Here is a 27620-nt window from a genome sequence, read left to right as displayed (position 1 = left end):
AAAAATTATTATGGTAATCACCTTTGGGAAAGGGTAGAGGAAATGGGGTTCTTTATTGTCATGTAGCTCCGTGGTAAATATGTCATTAAATAATGTGTAATGTATAAACAACATGTACAGCCTAAAGTCTACTAATATCCTTCTACAATACTGCTATCCTTTTACTCCTATCACATTCCGGTTTGTGTCATCTGGATTAAGCAAAACCCCATTTGTTCAAAACAACATTACACATAGGGGACACTCAGCCCACTCTAATAATTGTGCATGCTTATTAGCTATCAAATTGGGAATTGAGAGAGTAAGTTGCTGTTGAGTTTCAGTGGAATGTGGTTAACTCCTCAATCCATTTATTTTCACCTTATATCAACCTCTCAAACATCGCTTTTTGGATACATTTGAAGGTGGGAAAGAATGTTGCTTACATTGCTAAATATTCCTGTGAGAAATTGGGTTCTTGGTTGACTGGGTTGTGAGCCCTGGTCAAGCAAGAACCACTGTTAAATAAATGGAGTTGAATTTAATAAACAAGAAAAATCCAATGAGTAAAACCGGAGTTATGAATTTTCAAAGAATAAAGTGTAAATAGCACCTAAACTCACAAAGCGCCAGCTGCGGCTATCTGTTTACACTGGAGCGGATCAAAGTCAAAAGATCAGGTCGACTATGATGAAGCACAGGTTGAATACAGTCCCAAATGAGCTTTTACCTTCTCAAGTCTTGTGCCACATCCCGTTCGCTTCGGGCAGGCATTGCAATATATTAAATGCACACTTTAGTCTGGTCAGTTGTGACATGTTAAAATATGATAGAGAGGTGTAACTTTATTATGATACTAGCACTGTATTTACTAGGCCCAACTAGGATGGTTGGCCCAGCATTACTACTAGGCCTTAATGACTAAGCAACGTTGAGCCAATTGAGTCAACCATTTCTCTGTAGTAGCAAAACTCTTGAAAGCATAGCCTGCATCCTGCAGAGGTGACAACACTTTCATATGGTCCTTTCTGTTGACATACAGTGGATAACTTAGAGAATAAGGACGAAATGACCAAGATGGTGTGTACATAGGTCAGAGAGTTGGCAGGTCATTTGTTGCAGATTCGGTGGAAGGGAAAGAGTTAAAGAGGCCATGACAGCATGAAAGACACGTTGACAAATTAACACCTTCTTTATCAATGTAGCATGTAAACTTTACATGCGGACGAGGGGACAAAGTTTGAAGCAAATAATGTGAATTGAGGTCAGCCAAAAAGTAGACTGTCACAAATATCAACATGTCCAAAGTTGTTGAATATTAACTTTTGATGAGCAACGATCAGAAGTGCTATTTGCAAACTTATAGAAAACACTTTCTGAACTCTAGTAACACCGCTGTACAGGCAACACTCTTGCACTGGGCAATATTCGTGCTCCTGAAGGCTGTTTTCTCTGCTTGATCTGCTAGCGTTCACCCTATGACCTCAAACTGTTGGTGGCTGAAGCTTCCCCTTTTCAGTGCACAGTTGCAGGTCGATGCCACACTTACTGCCACTTAAGGCCCAAAGAGCAATGCTGTAACGCAAAATGATGCCTCCCTCACAGAATGTGGTGAGGGACCCCGGCATCTCACAGATCGCTTGTGCTCAATGGGGTCCTGCTCAGTGAAGCAGAGAGGCTTTCCCGAATGTATAACTATTTCTTACCCATGCTATTACACGCTTTCTGCAAGGCATGCAATTGCATGGTTTAGAAGGTGAGGGGGAACCCTCCAAAACAATTTCTTTTTTTAAATGGGGGGAGCCTTCGCACCACGGGGCCTGTGGGGGTCTCCGTTATGCCTGCCACTGAATGTGTGGCATCAACTCTGCCATAGAGTTTAATGAATGTGACCACAGGGCCTACTTCTGAGGCTGTGAGGCTGTGAGGAGTGGGCCATGGAGCAAACTGTAGGTGACTTACCAGGCTGAAGCTGAAGAAACATAGTAGCCAGCGCAACAGATGGTAAGGAAAAAAGATTTTAAAAACTAAACATTTCCAGAATGGGTGCGGGGGAGGGGACTGTAAGGCACAGTGAGTAGTGCAATGCACAGTGAGCGCTAAGAGTGATTGATGATCACACAATTGGTAAAAGCAAAACAGAACTTCCAAAATATGCACTATGCACAAATGACTTAATTGTGTGATTCAAATCCTCCACAAAACAATAGGAAAGTTCTCAAGCAAAAAGTATATTTGCACATCTTTTCAGTTCGCCAGTGCAAGTACAAAAGTGGACTCAATATATTAGAGAGAAGATATAGATATATATTTGTTAAAAAAGAAAGAAGACATGACCACTTGTCATAAAAAATGCACCTGTTCTCCCATTTAAGAATTGTAACTTTCAGAGCAACACTTTTCATTGCTTAGCTTATTCCAAACATGGAAAGGCTAGCGGTGTTTGGATGGACTCAGCACAGCCTGGTAAAGACTTTGCACTTGTACTTAGTAGGGCTACATAACAAAGATACAGTACCTAAGAATAAAATTCTCATGATATTTAGAGATCATGCTGACCATCTTTGATTATCAGTTTTAACTTGCTTCGTTTTCATTCCGCCCTTGCTAAGCTATCATGCTACATAATTGCAGCAGTCAGAGCCCTAGTTTTTGGATTTAGATTTGATTTGGTATCACAAATATTTTCTTGATAACATGTTTAAGTGCAATTGGTATAAAGAGACATGCCCTGGTGATCAGCCATGTCGAGAGATTAACTTTGAACTCTTTGTTTAACCTTTGGTCTTCATTTTTTATATCTTCAAAGACTGCTTATCACATTGAACTTTGAGTTCTTCTGTGAATGAAATGGAAGGTTCCTAACATCGAGATTATGATTACTTAATATGTGAAGATATCATAATATGCATACCAGTTATTAGTAGTATTTATTAGTGATTTTAAATAGATAGTACTGAATAATAATGGTTGTTGATTATATTTCAGTTGCTCAAGGGAGAGGGTAGAATCTAAGCCAATTAGAAGGCATATACCTATGAAGCCAGGGGTGGTTATCTTGTCAATAAGAAGGAAGGTTGTTGAGGATAAACATTGTTACTGACATTCTGTTATGCTTCACTTTCAGGGAGTCAGCTTCATACCAAGGACATAGACTTTGTTACACCGAGACATCTTTAAGGTATATTCTTCCACCGACGATGTTAGAAGCATAATAATCATGACAGATTATTAAGATATATTTTGTTGTCTTTAGTTACCCATTCAGATTTCCAATTGTTAGTGCCTTGCAAAGTGCTGAATCAGAGTTATGATATCCAGGGTCTGCTCCTCTCTCATTTATTCTCGTTTCTCTGCTTCTATTATTATCCAACATAATATATTGTGTGTAGTCAATGGTTTTTATGATGTAGGGTGGAAGGATGCAAATGTTCTTTTTGTTCAACAAAAACAAGGGTACTGCTTCCTCCTGACAGTAAGACAGATAGAAAGTGCAAACCCACCTCAAATAATAATCATAAAAATCACAATCTGTAAAAATTTGGATGAGTGGTGGGGGTGTGTGTGAAGACCTGCTCAAGGAGGAACCACAACCCTTGTCAGGATGAGGCACAAGGAAACCCTAGTAATATTTTTGGGTGGCTGTGTTTGTAAAACTAATGCACACGTACCAAACAACCAAAGGGTGACTGCCTCTGACACCACACACCCTGACAACATTCTTTTCCTGACAATGTTTTCAAGTCTGAGGACAATATTGCTATTTTCCAGTTTGGCCCACACCCTCCCAATGTGTGAACATTTTATTTCCATTTCCACAAGTGGCAGATTACATAATGAACTCATTGTCCCAAAGGTGTGAGTCAGAATGCAAAGTGTTACGCCATGATTTCTGGTCTAGCATGGGTCAACAAAATTATCTTTATTGAACAGATACATTCATCATGGGGACGAAAGCCACATACTCAACTGCATTGAAATGGCTAAAATGGAGGCGTGGTCTGGCTGCCGGAGAGAATGGGCGCCTGAGGGGAAAGCTCTGCACGCCATGCTGGTTTAGAATCGCAACAGGGGAGTTATTCCCTATCATCAACCTCCCCTACGGCCTCTCAGTGCCGCGAAAGAAGTGGGCTCAAGGAACGGCAAGAATCTGTGGCTTAGAACAGCCGCTACGGCAACAGCAGGAATCGGATCGGACGCGGCCTGCCGCGATACACTGAGCCGCGGTCTAGTGCACGCGGCCAGCCCGGGGGCGAGAGTGCGAACGAAGGAGATCGAGAACGCTGCTCCCCCTACGCCACCATTACCACGCACCAGGCTGCTCAGAACCCAAGCGAGGGAGCTATTCCCTATTACCATTACTTACCACCAACCTCCACCACGCCCTCCTAGTGCCGCGGAGGAGACCGGCCTGAGGAACGGCGGGACACTGCGGCTCAGAACAGCCGCTAAGGCATCACCAGGAATCGGCTTGGGCACGGCCTGCAGCGATGCACTGAACCGCGGTCTGGTGCGTGCGGCGAGCCCGGGAGCAAGAGCGCGTGCAGAGGAGAACGAGGACGCTGCTCCCCCCACGCCACGCATCTTATACCAGACAAGCAGGACCATACATTAAGAGCCCACAAGAGAGTCCACAAGTAAGCAACAAGAAAAATACACCTTCTTCTCCCCCTCCAAACAGGCAGCGCTGCAACTAGAAAAACGACTGCCCATTAAGCCTCAAGCCCCGGCTCGGCTATAGAACAATAACAGCGCTCAGTACCCAGAGGCCATTAAACCAATAAACCATGAAGGGCTCCCCTAACTGAAAGAAACCAGGACTTTTAGCTCTTCAATCCTGGTGGGGGGGAAGGATGAAAAAGACTTATTAAGCACACCCCTGGCCTTTTAAGAAGGGGGAAAAAAATTGAAAAATAAAGCGGGTAATACAACCACAACCAAAGTCCTCTTCCTGAAATAAACCGGCATCCTCTTCAGCAGTCCTAATAGAGAACTCCACGTTGGAGTGACGGGACAGACGGCCTTGACGAGACAGCTCGCAGGGGAGGGACCTCCCATTCGCCTACAGTGGTGCTACACCCGAAAATGTGGATACCCCGCTCCTCCTTCGGACCCCCTCGTGTGACCGCAACTCTGTTACCCTCTGCCTCAACACCTGGTAGAAACCCTGAGGCAGATCTAGATAAAGCAGGGTCGCAAGATCAGAGTGGCTGCAGATTTCTCTAGACTACCAAATGAAAAACGAAAGGCATTTCTGGCTCTCCGCCCGAAACTAAGGTCCTTGGATATTAAATATGGCCTTTTCGAACCAGCATGCATGTGGATCACATATCACGGAACATCAAGACCTGGCCTCACACCCCATGGACACCACCCCCGGACACTTGGACCCACCACCTACCGGGAGTGCCTTTACCACCCCATCCCCCCGGTCTCAGCCCCAGTGCTCATCCTCACAAAAGAGAGGCAGAATGTACGAACGTCCCCCAAAATCTCCAGACACTCGTGAGCATGTCCTTCAAGCAGTAATTGACCGCACTCAGGACATGGGCAGAGACAAATCCCCCTCTCCCCTGAAACCATCGCTTGACGACCATCCAGGCCACTGATATCTTAGGGACCCAGAAAGAATTCTGAACTCAAACCTGCTACCAGATCCCCCCCCACCACCTCCAGACAGCAAAGTGGCAAACTCAATTAACCTAAGTGATGACTGCCTTTTGGCGGGAGGGGAACTGTAAGGGATATGGCCCCCAAATTCATCCTATTGTACATGATAGGCTTAAAACGCCTGCTGCCACTTTTTAACGCTGCAGCTAGATCAGCCCGGGGTCAAATTCATGACTGAGGGGGGAACGGGGGGGGGAAGGGGGAAAAAACTCAACAATGACAAAGGTCCTGTTAACTTGTTATTGCATGATTTTTATTTTCTACGGTGTGATGTTTCCGATACAGGCGTTGCAAGATTGACTACACCCCCCCTTATAACAAGCACACACCACACACCCCTCTCAATATGTCTTACATCCCGGCCAAAGGGAAGGCCGTCCCGCCACCAATAGACCCCCCACACGAATGGCAGATGGGAAGGGTACTCAGTAATTAGTACCGAACTACACTAAACCCCCAGCGCCTGAACTAAGTCCCCGGGGACCCACCTATCTCCCCCAGACACCCCCTAGACGAAGCCCAACAGTTAACCGCCCTATCCCTAATCGAGAGTAAATTAACAGGGGCACATCCCACAACCACTAAGGCAGATTTCCTGAGTACTAGCTACTCTGGTTGGGGAGAACAACGACTGCACAGCCCCACACCTGTCTCCAACAGCCCCGGGGTTGCGCCCCCCCTGAACATCTACTCGGGCAACCATCCAGAACACAGCCCCGTTTATCGTAATTCCTTACATCCTGCACCACTCTGATACACATCATTCACTGGCTACATCCTACGATATATCCCATGACTCATCATCCTTGTTTCCCTAAACCTCGGCCCCCATATCCATAACCTCCAGTGCCCTACCCACTACCATGCATAACTATCCAGCTATGAGGTTCCCAAGCGGACCTACAAGACTATAAGTGAACCACGAACTCTCCAACACCCTCTCTCTCTTTCTTACTTCCTCTCCATCTCATGCTCAGGCAAAGATTCTCTATGCTTACCCCTCTCTTCTCCCTTTTCTATCCCCCTCTTTCCTTATCACCGACCGCAGAATTCTGTACCTCCCGTAGACCAAGACCCCCTATGCATATTCATGGGGTCGACGACTCCACTCACAGTTCTGTCCTGGAGATTGGGTGGGCAAGATACTTTTCAGCGGACTTCCGTCTGTACATGACGGAACACAGGGAACGGGAAGGAGGTGCGGGGTGGCGATACCTCTTTGTCGCTCACTACAGTTTCAGCTACTCAAAACATGGCACGACCCGGAAGGACTCTATGTCCTCGCCAAACTCACTGTAGGATCTTCCACAATTTGTATAGGCTCCATATACGCCCCCACAGGCTCTAAACGCTCCTTCTTTCTCTCTCTCAACCGCCTACTAACGCAGATTGGCGCCTCACAATATATACTAGGAGGAGATTGGAACATTGTTCAAGATGCCATCCTATAACGCTCAAGCGGCCTTGATACAGGCAACAACGCAGACCGAACCCTACTACAAGATATCCTTTCAGATCACAGTCTACTAGACTGCTGGCGTCTTTCCCACCCCTCCGATAGGGAATACACCTTTGTTTCCTCGGTCCATGGGACTCAATCATGGCTAGACTACTTCCTGATCAATCGCCGGATGGTGCAATCGATTTGAATGTCGGAAATTCTTGCGGCCTCACTGTCAGATCACTCCCCAGTCTTATTAACCCTCGAACTCGGGATGATCACTCCCAGCCACAAGCCTTGGCGCCTCTCCAACCCCAGATACCGAACCCCGAAAGGAAAGGAACAACTTAGGGCACACGTAGCCACATACCTTAAAGACAATAAGGGTTTGGTGTCTTCGCCCCAGCTACTCTGGGCGGCAGCGAAGGCAACTATTAGAGGGAAGCTAATGAGGGATGCGGCCATCTCCAATGCCCAAGAGTACACAAGAGCCCCCACCCACCCAACTGCCGCCATCTAGAACAGGCCAAAATGGAGCTCACCTCCCTCTATACTTTACAGGCGGAATATGCATTACAAAGGTTGAAGGGCCGACACTATGAGCATGGGGAGAAAGCGGGTCGTCTGCTAGCAGCCCAACTCCGTCAAAGGGAAGCCGCACTAGCCATAACAGCAATACATAACTGAGATAACACACTTATTACACACCCCCAGGCAATTGTGAATTAATTTGGCCGTTACTACCAAGCCCTATATACCCCAGAAACAGTCAAGGACACTAATCGTCTAGACGCCTTTTTACAGAGAGCAAATATACCCTGTCTCTCGGCTGAAGGTAGGGCACTATTAGAGGGTGACATTAGTAAAGTAGAGATACAACAGGCAATAGCCAACATATTGTATCATAAAGCACCAGGAGAAGATGGGTTTACTTCCGAATTCTATAAATGGACAGGAACTGACACTGTGGAAGCCTTGTACGAGGCATCAAACGGGCTCACCAGAAGGGCTCTTTACACCCTCTTTCTAATAACGCCTCCATCACAGTTTTACCTAAAACAGGAAAGGATCCACTTCTCAGTGGAAGCTACCGCCCCATCTCCCTTCTCAACAGGAATATCAAGATATTGGCGGGGATATTGGCATCACGCCTCAAAAAAGTAATTCCCTCCCTAATTCACCACACCCAAGTAGGCTTTGTACCGGGCCGCTCCTCAAGGAACCACCTCCGCACACTTTTTCATGCTATCTGGACAGCACGGGACGCGCAAAAGGAAGCCCTAGCCCTCTCATTGGATGCTGAAAAGGCATTTGACCGAATAGAATGGTGGTACCTCTTTGAAATCCTAAAACGTTTTGGATTAGGGGATAATTTCATTAATAGAGTGTGTCTACTATATGACTCCCCGACAGCCCAGGTGAACTGCAGAGGATTCCTCTTGGACACCTTCTCAATTCATAGAAGGACAAGACAGGGCTGCCCGCTATCCTCCTTGCTATTCCTATTAGCCGTAGAACCCTTAGCAGCGGTCAGCCGTAGCTCCAGTCTTATATCAGGAATCTTGATCCGATCCCAGGGGGAAACTCCATTATCTACCTATATGCGGACGACATTCTACTCACCCTCACAGACTTACCCAGCTCCCTCCCAGCCCTCAGAGAGATCCTAATGGAATTCGAACATCTCTCGGATATCGGATAATCTGGGATAAAAGTGAAGCTCTACCACTATCCCCTGTCATAGTCAGCACTTCAGTACAAGGACTCCTGGTCAAATGGAAACAATCCTGTCTCTGTTACCTAGGCATTGACATAAACAAAGGTTTGGATAAAATAGTGACGGACAACTTAGACCCACTACTCAGTAATATGAAGCGAGATTTCGAGAAGTGGAATCAGTTGGGTCTCTCTATGTGGGGCAAGCGGTGCGAATGGTGACCTTACCAAGATTTCTGTATGTCCTGGGCATGCTCCCCCTGCATATACCCTTATCTATTCTCCAGGAGATAGACCGCTGTATCCGCGCTTTCGCCTGGGGATCCATACGCCCACGACCACCCAGATCCACATTGTTAGCCCGACGTGAGTTTGGAGGTCTAAACCTCCCCTCAGTTGAATACTATGCCTCCGCATTACACCTTTCGCAACTGGTTTTCCTACTCCCGAATGCAAGAGATCCACCACACTGGGTGGAAGTAGAACAAACACTTACAGGCGCCTCATATGGCCTCCAGATGCTCCCTGATACAGGTCAGGTGGACCAACGGCCCACCAATCCCATGATTGGAGCCATGAGGAAAGCTTGGCAACAGGTGCATCGATCCCTAAAAATAGACCCCCATTTACATGATAGAGCTCCATTTTGGGGCAATAAGGGCTTTCAGATCGGGGGGAAGACTATCGTCTGGAGGGACTGGCACCAAAGAGGTATCATGCGAGTAGACCAGCTCATATCGGGGGATACCTGGAAGACATTCAGAGAACTTAAGGAAGAATTCGATCTTCCGGAGCACTACTTATGGCGCTATCTCCAACTCCGACATTGTTTGGCACAACGGCTAGGGCACACCCCCCGATGACTCCCACTCTCCCCAGTACTCCACTATCTGGAAACTTGGGGACAACTGAAGGGGGCCATATCTGAACTACAGGCATTATTGAACCAGCACATTTTTTCACTCCCCCTCCTGAATTCCCTTAAGAATAAATGGCAGACACACCTACAGATTGATTATGACCTACAGGATTGGGCTGACTTGATTGAGGGCAGAGACTGAGGAGCACGTGAGGCCCGTCTGAAATTCTGCCTCTTTAAGACCTTACATGATTGGTATTGGACTCCCCAGAAACTGCGCACAGCAGGATTATTATCCCATGCATCTTGCTGGAGATGCCCAAATACTCATTGCGATCTAATCCACATTCTACAAACTGTCCGGCCATACAACCCTTTTGGCGATCAGTGTGAAACACATTTAGGGAAGTCCTGCCCCTACCGCTACTCCTCACCCCAGCCATCCTGCTGCTGCACGACACTAGGGAGCTATACAATCTCTCCCGACCACAAGGTCCACTACTACACACCGCACTGGCCACGGCAAAATTATGTATCCTCAGACACTGGCGTGCAGCGGCCGTTCCCTCCCATGAAGAATGGATTGCGGCTATGTATCAAGCGGCCTCCCATGAATGACTTATTTATGACCTACAGGATAGAACAGAAGTGTTCCTACAGACCTGGTCACCCTTTCTCTCCGGATCAATGAACTAAGTCCTCCCTAGAGAAATCGCAACCAACCTATACAGATGAAGCTCTACCCTCACCCCACTGAATCATACACTGCCACTCCCTATTGAATTGTATCCCCACGATCCAATATCGTCTCCCAACCGAATGCTGCCATACAGTCTATTGTGGATATATCACACCCCCATTCTCGTCCTTAGCCATTAGTCACCATTCACTTTACTTTCTTCTTCATTCCCATTCCCATTCCCATTAATCCCCCCTCCTACGCGCTATTATCACTCCGCCTGCCCTATAACATTAGCTCTACCACCACCACCACAGCTTCCCTCTTATCTATATGTGATCCTTCCTTCCCCCCTCGGTCACTACTATTACCACTACAGCTGCTATTATCATCATTCCTATCACCATCAACCTTACTTTTATATACATTCCTGCCTCTATCCATGCTCCTCCTCTCCCCCTTTCCTTTATCCTTATCCTTCATCCTGTTCCTTTCTCCCTTATCTCATCCTCTTCAGTATGTTTACAAACTTACCCTCCGCCACCTCTTAGTCTGATCTGAAAATCCCTCCCCCTTAGATATTATTCGCTCCCCATCCTTAATCACCCCATATTTGTTCCCCACAATGCCTCGAGTTACACACCCCCACTACTTGCACTATCATCCCTGAGGTGTTTTTACACCTCTGCATCCTATACCCATATCCCTATATCAAGGTTTTTCCTAAGGCCTACCCTCCCCATATCATGAACAGGGCACTACTTCCCTCTACATAATGCTGGACCAACTTACCTCACCCTCAACTTATAATCCTTATCCGGACGTCATTCAGAGCTACCTTCTTCTCATTATCACCAGTCGTTCTCCTACAACATTCTTTTTATACCCACCCTCCCCTCATTTATTTTGTTTATCAAGGGGAGGATTATTCCCCATTCTGGAAGAAAACCACCTACATGACTACCTCCCGGAGATATGGGACAGAGCAGTGAGAGATTATTTGACTTTTATCAGACCCGGCTACTAGTATAACGATGCTGCACTACAGTTACAGCACAGAGCGAGTGTGTTCTTCCCTCATAGGTCTTTTATAATAAGATATGGTTTGAGACCCCGCTTGTATTACTTTATGATAACCATCTCTCTACTATAAAAACATAATGATGATAATAGTTGTAAGCCAGGAACCTAAATACCTGCTCAAGTTGTTTAGTAATTTAACATATGTGTATGTAACAGACCACATAATTCATGTGTCAAATAAGCCAATAGGAGCTACAATTAAGATTTGTATACATTTATCTTTGTATGCTGTGTAAAGTTATGAAAACAATAAAAAAGTACACCACATAAAAAAGAAAAGGCTAAAATGTTTCTAATGGCTTTTTTTTACAACTGTGCACCTTAAACAAAGCAACATGAGAACTGACTCAATAAATATTTAACATGCAAAAAGGACTGTGAGGGAAAGTGTCCCACCACATATAATTTCATCATACAAAGAAGTAAATATACTTGATATAACAATTATATCATTTTGACTGTCAATTCAGTATAGCTCTGTTAAGCAACCTTTAAATGTTCAAAATAAAATGACGAACTGAATGCTGAAAGATTGAATTATGAAGTATGGTGGCAGATTCCTCATTGGCAAATGCGTATGCTGGTCATGTTTACCTGGTTTCAGGATTCATTCATGGAGTATAAACTAGAAACCGTTTATGGAAAACAGCTTTGCAGTTTTATTAGATCAACTTATTTTACTGATTTTCACATTTTTGGCGAAAAAGATTGATTTTTAATCTGCTCATATTTCTAGTGCATTGTTTTTTTCTAAACAAGGGATAGGCATTTCATGTTTCTGTACAGACTCCTCCAGTGTGGTGAGGGCCTTCTTGTCCTTAGAAGTGTTACCTAACAGATTCTGAAGGGTACATGCATCTAGATGTATCTGTCTTGATCAGTATGGTAAAACCACCTCACTGCCCAAATACTGTTTCACATAAATATTGTACCATAACTATTGTTAACAAAAATAACTCTGTTGGAATTAATAATAGCAATGAGCACCCAATGGGATGGTACTTTGGTAAATGATATTTATGATAATGACATTCTTATATAAACCCCTTCCAGTATTGACTACAAATTGTATTTCCTGAGCTCACAGAACTACCACCAGGGGCTGGGATTTCATAACTTCTGGGATAAATAAATGTAACTTACCCTGTTACCACTGCTGCCAGTCTGTAGCTACATGCTTGTTTGACTGGTCATGTGACAGCTCACATGATCAATGCACTTGCTTAATCACCTGATAACTTCCTATATGAAAGATTACATTTAAAGGACAGTCTGTCACAGTTTTGTTTAATAGATAGTGTTAGATCTGGCATCCTTAGGGTGGTCTTACCCCAGACATCTTGCCTTTCATGTCTGGTTTTTAGCTGTATCGTTTTGCTGGCCCTAGGACTTTGAGCACATTCCTACAGCTAACCAGGGCTAAAGTGCATGTGCGTCTCCCCTAAAACATGGTAACATTGATATATCCACAATTGCCATATTTAACTTAATTCTAAGTTCCTTAAAAAATGGTATATCACATACCAAGGGCCTGAAATTAAAGGCTTTTAGTGGGCACTGATTACTGATGGTGCAAGCCACTTAAGTAGCCCATTAAACATGTATCAGGCCTGCCATTGTAGAGCCTGTGTGTGCAGTTTCACTGCCACATTGACTTGCCATTTAAAGCTTCTTGCCAAGCCTTAATCTTTCATTTTCGTACATAGAAGTAACCCCTAAGGTAGGGCCTAGGTAGCCCATAGGGCAGGGTGTATGTAAATAAGAGGCAGAACATGTATGTTTACGTTTTTCATGTCCTGGTAGTGACAAAATCCCAAAGCCATTTTTCATTCCAATGAGGCCTGCTCCCCTCATAGGCCAGCCTTGGGTATTCCTTAATGTACTTTTAAGCTGTAATTCCTTATCAGAAAGGAGTAGTGTTGGAAAATGGACCACTGGTAAGGGCAGGTAAGTACCTACAATAGGCAACTAACCTCCCCGTAGGTCCAGTTAGGTCTCAATAAAATAAACCCAGCTCAACCCTTGGTAGCTTGGCAACAAGCAACATATGGGTAAAGCATTTAAAAATCACAAAACAGTAAATAGGTAAAGCACAAAACACAAAAATCCAATACCAATTAATTAAAATAGATTATATTTGTATCTTTAAAATGATGCCAAAATGAATAAAATTGGATAAGGGGAACCGGAGATATGAATTTTTAAAGAATTAATGCTTTCTGGCGCATAGAAACAAAAAGCGCCAATCTGGTCATCTGGTCACACCTCGACCGGGGCAAAGTCAACGTTTAAGGCCGACCGCAATGGAGCCCGGCTCGGCTACAGCCCGCGAGAGGCCTCGGTCAAAAGTTTACCTTAGGACTTAGTCATTTTTCTGGAGATTTTCTTCAGCGGGACCAAGTCGCCAATCCAATCTGACCTCCTGGAACTCTTCCTCAGATATGTGTCCCTGGAACCCTCAGTGGAAATTTTTACCTTCGGTTGTAGTCATTTTTTTGAGGTGAAAATTCTTCGACCGGGGCAAACCTGAATCTTGATCCAACGTCCTTGGAGCCCTCTTCGGATACTCTGCCTGGAAGGTCCCAGTCAACTTCATACGTTCGGACTTAGTCACTTTTTCTGAGATTTTCTTCACCGGAATGAACCTGCAAGTCAGGCCGGGTCGCGGTTGAGGCAAGTCGGCTAGAGTTGCTGTGGCCCCTTTATGAAGCTTTTTTTCAAAAGTTCTCCAAACTTCTTCAAACTTCTAGATCTTCTTCCAGATGTTCCTTTAACAGTATTTTGAGGTCCACAGCGCACTCCAAAGTTCCAGAAGCTCTGAGATGCTCCCTGAGGGTGCGGACTACAACTCCCAGAATGCACCTGGCGCAAAGTCCTTTCTGGCCACTGGGCAGTGGTCAACTGGTTGGTTTCTTCAGGAGTTGGTGCAGGAGACTCTGGTTAGCCAGTTTTCACCTGTATCAAACAGGGAGTCCCTCCTTGAACCAGTTGAAGCCAGGCAAAGTCCTTCTTGTGGTGAAGCTCAAGTGTGCAGCTGGTGCAGTCTTCTAGAGTGCAGTGTCCAGGTCCAGGTCCGGGGTCGAGCAAGGCAGTCCTTCTTCTTCTGTAGTTCTTCCTTGTTGGAATCTGGTAGGGGTCTGAGGTGTGGGTGCAGGCCTGCCAGTTTTATCCTTGCTCCTGGGTGAAAAACAGGGGGATCCTGGTTCTCCAATCAGGGGCAGGGTCCTTCCCCCTGTGATGACTACTTCCTGGGAAGTGAGTCAAAAATCAATCCCAGGGAGCAACATTCCTCAAAAATCCATCATGGCTGAAAATGATTTTTGGAGGTTACATCTGGCTGAGCCCACCCACTTGTGTGGCTAAAATACCTAAACACACCCCTCTCCTGCCCTCTCCTAATCTAATCAAAGGGGCACCTAATTGTCTGGGTTTGCAGGATGTGAGGGTGTTGCTGAGTTGCTCCAAATGTCCTTCCCTGTCTTTGAAGACCAGTTTGGCAGCCCTGCCCCATTCCTGCTTCCCCATCTGCTGAGGGGAGATCTCCTTCCCCAGGAACATCTCTTTATCTTGAGGCAGGCCACTTCACACCTCATCAAGGCAGCCTGGCCAAGCTGCCAAAGGCTGGCCAATCAGAGCAAAGCAGCAAAATCATTGCAGGGCTGAAGTTGGCATCTTTTCAGGTAAAGTTTAAAACTCCTTACCTGAACAAGTTATATTAAATCCCACAACTGGAAGTTGTGGGATTTATTATAACAATTAATTTGATACCAAACTTGTGGTACCTGTTACTTAACAGGACTTTTAAAATTAAAATAAAGTCTCTCCATTTTAGCTTATGAAGGCCATTCACTACAATGAGGGAAAATGAAGTTGGCTGTTCTACCTCACCAGGGCTTATAAAACTATTTTTATAAGGTCCCTGCTTATAGTTACATGGCACCCAGCCCTAGCGGCACATAGGGTACACCTTAGGGGTGACCTATATGTACAAATAAGGTTGTTTAAAACTTTGGAACTACTTTTAATTCCAAAGTCGAATTTGCATGTTACTTTAACTTAAAAACAGCCAGCAAGGCAGGCCTGCCTTTAAAATGACACTGGGCACCTCAGCAGTGCACCTATGGGGGCACCACATGCTGGGGTCCCTAAACCTACATGCCCTACCATATACTAGGGACTTATAGGTAGGTTGACTTAGCCACTTATAATTAGCCTAATTTGCACACTGATTTTACACAGAACACAGGCTCTGGGACTGGTTAGCAGTACCCAGAGTACCATCGGAGTCAGGAAAACACCAGTAAAAAGTGAAAAATGGGGGCAAAAAGTCAGGGGGCCTCTGCAATCAGCCCTGTTTTCTCACAAGTAGCTGCATCATGTTTGATATCATTAGAATGGTAATGATAAATCCTCTTTTACTGGTAAAATCGGATTTATCATCACTATTTTAGAAATTCCACTTTTAGAAAGTGGGCATTTCCCTTCTCACACTGCCATGTGTGCCTACAGCCTATCTCCAATAAAGATTTGACCTGGGCTGGGTGACAGCTACATTTGTGTATTCTCTTCAGACACCCACAATACAGGATACTAAACTGCATCTGCATTCATCTGCATACTGATGGGACTTCCTGGGTAGGAGATTGGGAAGTGTTCACACTTACACCCCAAAAGGTAGTGGCCTGAGCCCACACAAAGGGGCTGATTACCTCCCACTGATAGTCTGGAGGCAAGGCTCAGCTGAAGGGGGAACTGTGTACTTCAAAGAGATGCTTTGAAGTTGTCCCTCACATCAAAGGCACTTTTGGGTATAAATACCTTACCCCTGATATCAGATCACTGGTGAACTTGGAAGAAACCATGCTGGAGTAAATGCTGGACCTCCCCAAGCGTACTCACATCAATCCTCACCTCAAGAAACTCCACTGGCTCCTGTCCAGAAAAGATCCCAGTTCAAGACACTCGCACATGCCTACAAAGCCCTCTACAAACTGGGACTATCCTACATCAACCACCAGCTGAACTTCCATTTTCCCTCGAGGCACATGCTCTTTTCTTCGCTTGCCCTCGCACAAGTCCCCCACATCCATTGCATCCCAATAGGGGCCACGCTTTCTCCTTCATCACTGACAAATCCTGGAATGATCCTCCTCCACCTCCGACTGGCACTCTCTCTGGCAGTCCTCAAAAAGCAACTCAAGACCTGGCTTTTTGATGCAGACACAGCACCCTCAGCACACAGGTACCCCTAGCCTTGATAGTGTGCACTTTACAAATGATAAGGTGATGGCCAGCATCAATAGCGCAATTGCTAAAATGCTGGAGTAGGCAGTGATAGAACCCTGGAGTAGCCCCACGTCCAGTCCTGTGGTTCTGGTACCAAAAGCTGCCCTACCGGGCACCACATCTGAACTAATGTTATTTGTGGATTATAGGGGGCTACATTTTGTGACCAAAAGTGATGCTCATCCCATCCCCTGGACTGATGAGCTGATTGACATGTTAGGGGCTGCCCAGTACTTAAGTCCCTTCGATCTTACTACAGGGTACTAGCAGATCACCCTAACTGAAGGAGCCAAGAAGAAGTCAGCCTCCTACGCTCCAGAGGGCCACTATCAGTTTAAGGTAATGCCCCTTGGTTTAAAGAATGCCCCTGCCACCTTCCAGCCGCTGGTGAAGCAGGTCCCTGCTGAGTTGGAGTCCTTATCCGCTGCTTGCCTAGATGACATAGCTGTCTTATGCAGTAGCTGGGAGGACCACCTCTTTCACCTCTGGGAAGTGATTCAGGCCCTGCAACAGGCAGGCCTGACTATCAAGGCCAGGAGGTTTCAGATAGGGCAGGGGTCATTGGTGTATTTGTGATACCTGGTAGGCGGGTGTAAAGGTGCAGTCCCTCCAGGCCAAGATTGAAACTATCATGGCCTGGAAGCCCCCAAAACCCAGACTGAGGTCAGGCCATTCTTGGGACTCACTAGGTACTAGAGGAGGTTTTTCAAGGGATATAGCACCATTGTTGCCCCCTTGACTTCCAAGAAGCAGCCCAAGAATGTGATTTGGGCAGAGGCATGCCAAAAAAGTATTTGACTCCCTGAAGCAAGCCATGTGCGTAACTCTTGTGCTTAAGGCCCCTGTCTTCTCCCAGGAGTTTATCATTCAAACAGATGCCTCAGAGCATGGTGTAGGGGCAGTGTTATCACAGCTCAATGAAGAAGGCCTAGACCAACCTGTAGCCTTCATCTTTAGGAGATTACTTCCTGGGAACAGAGTTTGAGTGCTATTGAGAGAGAGAAGTGTTTGCTCTGGTTTGGGCCCTTAAGAAGTTGAGGCCATGCCTATTTGGCACTCACTTCCAGATTTAGACTGACCACAGACCCCTCTGGTGGTGCATTCAAATGAGGGATAAAAATCCCAAACTGTTGAGGTTATGGACTTCAAGGTGGAACACAGACCTGGGGTAGACCACGCCAATGCTGTTGGTCTATCTAGGTTTTTCTCCATCATGTTTGACATCATTGGAATGGTAATGATAAATCCTCTTTACTGGTAATGTCAGATTTACTATCACTGTTTTGGAAATGCCACTTATAGAAAATGGGCATTTTTCTGCTCTCATTGACCCATGTGCCTGTGACCTGTCTCCAATACATGGCTGGCCTGAGTGACAGATACATTTGTGCATTCCCTTCAGACACCCACAACATAGGATACTCAACTGCATCTGCATATTGATGAGTCTTCCTGGGGAAGAGGTTAGGAAGGGCTTCCACTTACACTTCAAAGGGTTTTGACCTGAGCTCACACAAAGGGGCTGATTACCCCTACTGATAGTCTGGAGCTGGGGCTTGGCTGAACGGGGGTCCTGTGCACTTTAGAGAGATCCTTTGAAGTCATCCTCCACATCAAAGGCACTTTTGGGTATAAGTACTGGGTCCCTGACTCCCTCAAATCAGATCACTACTGGACCTGGAAGAAACTAAGCTGGAGTAACGGTTGCTGTGCTAAAGGATTGCCATCCTGCTGCCTACTGACCTCTAACCTGTTGCAGAAATGAAAACACTCCCAGAGTGTCTCCGGAGGCTTGTTGGCGTGCCCCTGTTTTCCTTGCAGTCTCAGGGATACTAAAGACCTCACAAACTCAAGATCTGCAGCTGTGAGCCCTGCATAGTTGGGCCGTCGTTCCGCTTTGTGACTCTGAGCCGGCCCACACCATTCCACAAGTACTTGGACGGCTCGCACACTTTGCTTCACTCAGTACGGTGAGCTCTGATCTAGTTTCTGGTTTGGCACCTCAGTGTGTTTTCACCAGTGGAGAGCCCCTTCCCTGTCCTGAGATGTGAGCGTTTATTGAACCAGCACTCTCAAATCATAAGCGCCGGCATGTGTGCACCAGCCCCCGGAGCCTGCCTGTGAAAAATTCCTACTATACATTGTTCTCTCATGTGTTCCGATAAAAATGCTATCCCACTTATGTGACTTGGCTTAATGCCTCTGGCACACACAAATCAAACCAAGGTCAAAGAGAGTCACTCTGCTAGACCATGGACCTTGGTTTGGTGCTTGCCTGGCACATGCACTAGGCCCAGCCACACAAGTAAGGTAGCAATTGTATTGGGAGACTTAGGGTAATGGTACGTAATAGAAAATTTATGGGTTCCTGCAGCTTCCAGAGCATCCATGACAGAAATGAGAGGAAAATGTCCAGGATCAGAACCTGCTGACAGCATCAGCGGAACTTTGCCTAGGAGTCTTCCTAGGCCCAAGGAGCCCCAAAAATCATGCTGCACTCCCCGTAGTGGCTCGTGACTACTTTGTGGGAATTAGACCTGAGCAGTTGTAGGGGATTACACTGCATCCAATGCAGCTGACTGCAAGCACTTTGTTTTACCCACCTAAATCGGACCTGAGCAGTCCCTGCAACACAATACTGCACTCCTTACAGTTGGGGGAGATCGTACTATACCTTTGTGGATGATTCAACCCTCAGTGATACCTTAATTGTCTTAATAGGAGCACACTGGCTTCTAGAGTTACCGTAACATACGAATCCTGAAATACTCATATATTATAAAACACTGTTTTCATTCTGATAATTAATTTACTAAAAATGATAACTCAATATTTATTGATTGGATTTTTATTGTTTTTGTCTTGTGCTATCCATGGAGAAGCTTCCTACCCATGCGCAAAGTACTTAAATACATTGTCAGAGCTAGAAAGCACTATATAAGTGCCAATAGAGATGATGCAATGCCAAAATTCCTAATTGTGTAAAGAATACCATTCAACACAAAACCTACAAATATGGAATTGCTAAATGCATTCTCATGGAATACATACAAAAAAAGGCATTACGACATTAAAACTCAAAGTCACGTGCTAATCCTTACGCCTGGCTAATCATGAGCAATATATTCTCATGGAGTAGTATGCTACCCACCCACATAGGATTTCACCATCTCGTCATGAGTAGAAAGTTCTACATAAATACCTATAGCTTACCATACTACAGCTTAGACATCTCTCACTTTGAACACTATGTCGTCTGCTGATTGTTCTGTGATGGAAATCTTAGTCAGAGTGACACACATTCCTGGATTTGCGTGCTCCCATCAAGAATATAAAATTGGAATGAAAACAGGAACGGCTGCAGTGATAAAGCATTTGTGTTTTCAACTCAGTACTCTAGCCTTCTGACTTCTGTTGCATATTGAAATACTGGGAAAGGAGAAGTACCTTTTGGCTCCCTTTCCACTTTAACTTGTCTTGTTACTAGTATCGCCTTAAGCAGTAAGATGAACATCTTAGATCAGTGATTCCCAGCCTGTCGTCCGGGGACCCCTGGGGATCCGCAAAGCCTTCTCGGGGGGTCCGCGAGAGCCTAGAAAATAAAAAAATATTAACAAATATTGACAAATTAGGTCCCCAGCTTCCAGTAATGACTCAGGCGGGGGTCCCCAGATGCCCATGATGATTCAGTAGGGGTCCCTGGATTCCATTAATGTTAAAGTGGGGGTCCACAGAAATTAAAAGGTTGGGAACCACTGTCTTAGATGATTCTGTTACCAATAGATCAGTGCTTAATTTGTGCTTGCTGTTTCCGTTGCTGAGCACTGGCACTTATTTTTGAGGGCTGGGGTTTATTCTTCTGCCTCAAGCACTTGGTGCGAGCAAAAGACACATATGGGAAAGACGTAGGAAGGGAAAAATGAAAAAGCATCACAAAGGGATAAAACAGAAAGCTGCAAGAGTGAGCTGAAGAGACAGGGGGTGGCTTTATAGGGATTGAAGAGGCCCAAGATGGTTTCAGGATTATGCTGCCTCAGCATTCCCTGCGCGCACATTTAATTGCAGCAGCCAATTGTTTAAAAGGAGTGCTTTGGGCACTGGCACATTTTTATTTACAAATTAAGCACTTCAATAGAGTAGTTAAACTTGAGGTTCCCCCTTGCAAACTAAAGGCGGGCCCCTCCCCAGACTCACTTAGTAGCAGTCAGGCCAGCATACTGTGCTGAGGGGGCCCCATGGAGCTTAGGAGCCCTCAGTACCGCAGTGGTTGTGGGGGCGGTATAACACCACTGTAACAAGGGAACTTATAAATAAATTAATGTTGGGAACCTTAAGATAAGTGAATGATCTCATGTTGAAAGTATAGAGTGCTGCACTTTTCAATATTTTCAACCCTCAATACAAAGTAAATATTGTTGAATGTAATGCACTAACCCGAACAATATTAAAACTCAATTGCACACAAAGTTTTATGGCGCTCAACTACGGTAAAGGCAATGCATAAACAAGCATATTAAATGGCTTAATTTCAGATGAACCAAAAATATTACATTGCAGGAAGAAAAATTTGGAATTATTTGGAATTATTCTTTTTTTATGAAAAAATGTTAATCGCTGCTAATCCAGTCTTTCTTCACAGTTATATAATTAATTAGTCAGAAGGCAATTCTCTATGTTCGTTAAAGGTTTCACAAGATTCCTTATTGCTATCTTGCTTTCAATTGCTCTGAATATAATACAACTCCAGTAAAACCTTTTTTCTCTAGGGCAGATGGAATGCATTCTCATTTTGTTTTAATAAGACAGAATACATCAACTAGTATTAAAACTATTTTACAAGTTTACAGTCTAGACAATCTTATTAATTTATTTTATTTCCTCTAACTCCTTATATTCCACCAATAGATTTCAAAATATTACATGCCTAAAGGGATGAACATAATATGAGTTTAAATGAAAAACCATAGTGAGGGTAGTAACATTCTCACTGTTATGAAAGTTTACAAAGTGTTACATGCATATATTAAATATGAATGTGTATTTTATCCATTGGTCCTCGATGTAGGTGCATTTGTACATTCTAACCTCAGCTTGTACACCTTCATTTAAATTTATTGTGTTGTACCGTACATGCCCAAGACTGAAAATATTTACTTATAATTTTCTAAGTTTGAAAATATTTACTTTATAATTTCAAAATTCAAATGCATGTATTTAAATGCTTGCTGCTAACCTACAATGATCAAAGGCCATTTTCTTTCCTTTTTTAGGTCGAGTGCCCAAGTGATCTGGGTCTTTGTAATCTTTCTGTGGGCTTTTAACCACGCCCACTGCACGCCCATCACTTGTTAATGGGCTTGCCTTTTAAAAATCTTTTGTTATGATTGGTATCTGTTTTACATTTGTCTGTCCTTGGGACAGTTTTGTTACTGCCTTGGCCATCGACCCTGTTACATTGATAATTGCACTTTTGTCGATCCGTTTGACTGTGAGCTAACTTCTTTTTCCTTTTGTGTCTCTCCTTCGTGCTTGCTCTTGGCAGCCATGGTGCTTTGTTTCTGCTTGTTTAAAATATGATACTAAATAACGTTTGCACACTAAATCCTAGATAAGTTCTCACTAAAAGTTATAGGATTGGCAGGATGTGTAGGAGAGATTCTTTTTCATTTTAAAAACATTTTTCTGGAATATTGTAACATGATATACAGTGCACTGTTACTACCCTCCGCTTTCTCCTCCTCAGATCCTATTACAACTATTTTTTTCTTGGACTGGTTAACTCCTTCATTTAGCAGTCATCTTGATGCAGCGCTGGCTTTTCAGTAGCAAATTTACCTATGTTTTTGACGAAATGCAGCACCCACCACCAACTTTGTCAGCTCCAATATTAGGCAGTAAATGAAATCTTTCCTCACACACAGCCGACTTGTCTACTACGCATTAAGCTTTAGTCACAGCGGAAGTCATTATTAAAATAGAAGACTCGTTCACACTCGAGGTGCCAAGGCCAGCTGCAGCTCAAACATGCACACCTTATTGTTTACTCATACAGGCAACACTCACCCTATACTTTTATTGTAAGGCACTGCTTACCACGCACTCACACTGATGTACTGCTTACCCTGCATACCCATTGGCTCAGCTCACCATTCACCTACACAGGCACAACTCATGCTGCACTCACACAGGCACCACGCTCCCTTAATGCACACATTCATAAGGACAGGCACAGCTAATTCTGCACTCTCAAAGGAATAACATCTGGCATACAGACAGGCACATCTCTATCTACTCTCACCAGGCTCACAGGCACAGCTCTCTGGGCTCACACTGGCACAGCTCTGTATGCACTCACAGAGTGCTCCAGGCAGAACAGGTATTAGGAGGGGAAACAGTACACAAGAGAGAGAGCAAGAAAACACATGTACTTCCATGGAGTGCTGAAATAAAGATAAACAAACATTGGCAAAGGCAACAGGGCGTGCCATTGTGGTCTATTGACTTTGGCAGTCATTTTTATCCACAATGCACAGCATCCACTATGCTGTGCAGCATGGCTACATTTTTGTATTTTTGTTCCCAAGAAATAGCTTTTGATTTCTACAAAATGACACTGGTGCTTTATTAGGTCGAGCACCCAAGCGCTTTGAACTGTTGTAAGTATTGTTGGCTTTTAACCACGCCCACCGCATGCCCATCACTTTCACTCGTTCGTGGGCTTGCCTTTCAAAAATCCTTTGTTATCATTGGTAAATGCTTTATATTTGTCCCTCCTTGGGGCAGTTTTGTTACCGCCTCGTATAGGTATTTTGTATACGCAGCCTTGGTTTTTTAGTTGTGAAAAACCTATTCATTACTAAAACACAGTATACAGAGTATGTTTTTGTTAGCTCATAATTAAATGGTGTTCTTGTCTATCTCAGTTTAATTTTTCTGGTTCTGTGTCTCTCGCCTCTATTATGTTCTCATCCCTCTTACTTTAACATTGTGTTATCTGGATGAGAATGACCCCGTACAGTTGAAATCAAAACATTTTATGCTTTAGCACTGCATGGAAATATATGACTTTCCTTAATACCTCCCCATCTAGTGTTGTCCTTCTTCTCCCCCCCCCACCAGTCTGTTATCCTTCCCGCTTTGCTGTTTTTTAAATGATATTTTCGTTTTCTTTTAGTTTGGTTTTGGTGGAAGGTTAACATTATAGCTGGGTCCATTATCTTTTCCATTCTATTGGCATGCACATTGTTTTTAGAAAAATGACACTATGTGCCCTTTAGACCTGGTAAATAATATTTCAGATGTGCACCCACCTTTCCTTGTAACAATATACATTTTATTTTACTTTCAGTATCCCATTTCTGGTTGTCCTGTCACCCATGTCTTTTTCTCTCATCTTTCTTCACTGCACTCAACCCTAGTTTTCGCGATGTCTGCCCACGTGTAACCTCTGTCCTTACCATCCTCATACTGCCTCACTGTCTCATGCTCTCACCTCCATTTATATCTTAGCCCTCATCACACCTCCATCTCTGTCTCACTTGTTTGCCTCCCTCACTCTGTAATCTTGTAACTCCTTTGTTTCTGTGCTCATTTTGTCACCTACACTCCGAGGACATCTCTCCCTTCACATGTCCTCCATTCTCTATCGACAACTAACCTCCATATCTATCTATGTCCCTCAGTGGTGCAACAAGGGTACTATGGGCTCCGATACAAACAAGGAATTAGGCCTCATGTCTGCTGGTTGGGTAATATAATAAGGCCAAAAGTGGGGTTCGTTGGGCCTCGGCATCACTGCTCCTGCTGCACTATTTGTAGCTATGCCCTTGATGTCCCGTTGCCACCTTTCTCCAGTACCCCTCTTACCTCTACCTAACATTCTCTCACCTGCATCTTTCTTTCGTTCATTATTTCGAAGTGTTGAGAATAGGAAAAATGTAGTATGGGTCTCAGAAATTGGGAGATGGGTGTAGTAGCATAACGGACATAAAGTCGCGAAGCACTGCACCATCAGGAGGAGAGTCTTGTCAGTCAAACTATGTATTATTATTTTTTTAAGAAACTCTGCTCTCAAATAAATTAGCAAGGAACAGTGTGACAGTTAAACCCTTCTGGCTTACTTAATAGGCCAGAGAATGCATTTTAAGAGGACTTAGTGTTGAAGGCACCTGCTCCAGAGATATACATTAATAGACAGCAAATTTCAAGGTAGGATTTTGGTAAGGCTAATTGAGTAATTAAAGTACTTGCTGGTGAGATCTGTGTGTAGCCATTGGTCAGAGGTTTGAATCATCATAAAAGACCTGTTAAGGTTAACGTGCCTGCTGCACAGGTATGTATTGTGTGTTACATAGCTCAGTGGGTTAATGTTTTTGCTGCAGAGCTCCCTGTTTAACCAACAAATTAAAATACAGTAATCTATGCAAGCAGCTGCATTTAGCGTGCAAGGCATACGTTTTAATTCTTAAAGGTTTTAAACAATTGTTTTCTTTATTCTGGGCAGATATAATGGTTTCTGTTGGAAATTGAAAAACAAGTATTTTACTAAGTGCCAAAATTGATTTGTATTATGTGTCACTTAAATGGTTATATGTGGGATTCTGGAGTTCCTGTTTAAACACCAGTGACTAATGTGTTTATGTCAGAACTGGACAGTTATAAGGTTCTGAGTCAAATTGCCAGCCGCCGGCAGCCAATGTGAAAGGCAGGTCAGGCCAGGGAGGATAATTGAAGCAGCTGTTTGCCAACAAAATAGGGAATGTTGCTTTTCTTTCCTCTGCTCTATTTTAATATATTACAATGGCAAACTGTGAAAAAAAGTTTCGTTTTTGTTACTCCTTAGATAGTGAAAAGCTAAAATCTTTCTGCATGCTTCTGCATGTTCTGAGCTACTTCAGTTTAAAAAAATAAATCTTAACTAATTGTACTGAACTGTTTCTATTATCTTTTTGCAAGAGATATTCAACAGTTTTTTGACATGTTTGATTTTGCACTAGAGATACTTATTTTTCTTCAGGTTTGCAAACATGCTCGCTCCTTAATATGAAAGAGCTATCATTCAAGGTTTTAAGTGATTTGTGGGAAAGGTAATGATGTGAGATTATTGTAAATGGGAGAAAGTACCCCCTACTGCACATGATAAGGCTATTGCAAGTCACCTAAGAGTTCCAGAGCCTTACAAAGGAACTCAGCCTTCTGCCTTATTCCTCTAAATGGTTATGAAACTAGTCAGTGACTTGCAATGTCCCTATAAAGTACGGCAGCGGGTACTTTATTCCTTAAATTATTAGTGTAAGAACACACAGACATAGCTTACACTCCTTCGTAGCTCAAACAGACCTATGTATGAGTTTATCTGGAACAGGTGTATTGTAGAAGGAAACATCCCAGTATGCCTTGTCCATCATTGCAAGTTATTTGTCAGTTCCAGAAATGAAATTATGATGCCTTGGATACTATCAAATTATGGCTACTCTGAGACTATGGTTTCATCTATGATGTACCAAGGTTTGTGGAAGCAGTTCATTTTTATACATAAAGACAAATCTAAAGAATACGAGTCATGTCAAAATGGTCGTTAATATTGCGTTTTATGACTTTTTAGGTTTTTCCTACACATAAAAGGGGCTTAGAGTCCAGCCATTACTTTCCTTTACTTACCATTGGTTGACTCTCATAGCACTCGTTTCCTTTCTTTCTATGGGTCAGCGCCTCCTCCTACTGCCAGTTTCCTGCTCTTCTTCACGTCTTCGTCCTTGCTGTGGAGCTTGAACTATGTAGTGCCTCCGGCGGCCAGTGTCCTTTTACTGGATGGGCACTTGTAAGATACTTCATTTGTTTTTCTTTTTTACTTTCCAGCATGCACATTCTGTTTGTTGTGTGCCTGCCCCTACCAGCACTTGCTCCCATCACTGAATGCCCCGTTTCGGCATCAGGTCAGGTGCAGCTTTCACTAAGGCATTAAGTTGGATTTTTAATTACCATTAAAATAAGTCAGTGAGTCATTTTTCTAGCTGCTCTCAAGCCAAAATTAAGCATTACAAGTTGTTCTATTGTAACCCAGTGTTTTTCTATTCAAGGGACAGCCTTGAAAAAGTGAAAAAAAAAGATTTAGGAGATTTGTTTTTTACTGGCAAGACGGTCCTACTTTTTTAATTCCATGCACCCTGACCTATGGGAATTTAGGTCCTAACTTAGGGTTGACACATGCATTTAAAAGGAAGGTTTAGGCCTGGCATACTGTATTGCTTATTTGCCATGTTGAATTTGCAGTTTCAAAACTCTACACTCAAGCTCCAGGGCCAGGCCTTAACAAATGCTTTGCAGTGTCACCTTAATGGTAGCACAGTAAGTCCACTATTTACAATTAACTTACAGGCCCTGTGTACACTGAGGTTCCATATGCTAGGCACTCATACAATCAGTTACATTTGCCAAGTAGGCTTTTTCCTGATTCAATACGTTTCTGTGTGTCAGAGCTCATGTGCTGAGACTGGTTTGTAAGATCCCAGTATAGAGAGTCTAAAATCAAATAGGATCAGTTAAAAAAAATTGCCTTTTCGTGCATGGGTGACTGCACAGATGAAAAAGGCCTGCTGCCTTGTTTCTCTTTTTTACACTTATTAGCCTGCAGTCTGATGGTGTTCTGGATGTAGTTGTGCTAAAAAGTCTGATTTGGTGTGCTTGTCTGAAAGATAAGTGGGGGTGCTGGCTATGATGGTTTTGGAAATGATGCAGGTGGTTTGAAGAAGGTGCAGTCCATCATGGGCAGCCATTGGAGTTTCATCAGAATGGGGGGTGGTGTGAGCATATATCTTCTGGTCATGAAAGAGACTTGCTGTAGCATGCATAGCATCCCAAAGGGGTGCCAATGTAAATTCTGAGAGGCCGTGGAGTAGGACATTATC

The sequence above is a fragment of the Pleurodeles waltl genome, chromosome 1_2 (assembly GCF_031143425.1).
Source record: "Pleurodeles waltl isolate 20211129_DDA chromosome 1_2, aPleWal1.hap1.20221129, whole genome shotgun sequence".
Classification (NCBI taxonomy): Eukaryota; Metazoa; Chordata; class Amphibia; order Caudata; family Salamandridae; genus Pleurodeles; species Pleurodeles waltl.
Note: the sequence above shows the minus strand (reverse complement) of the source record.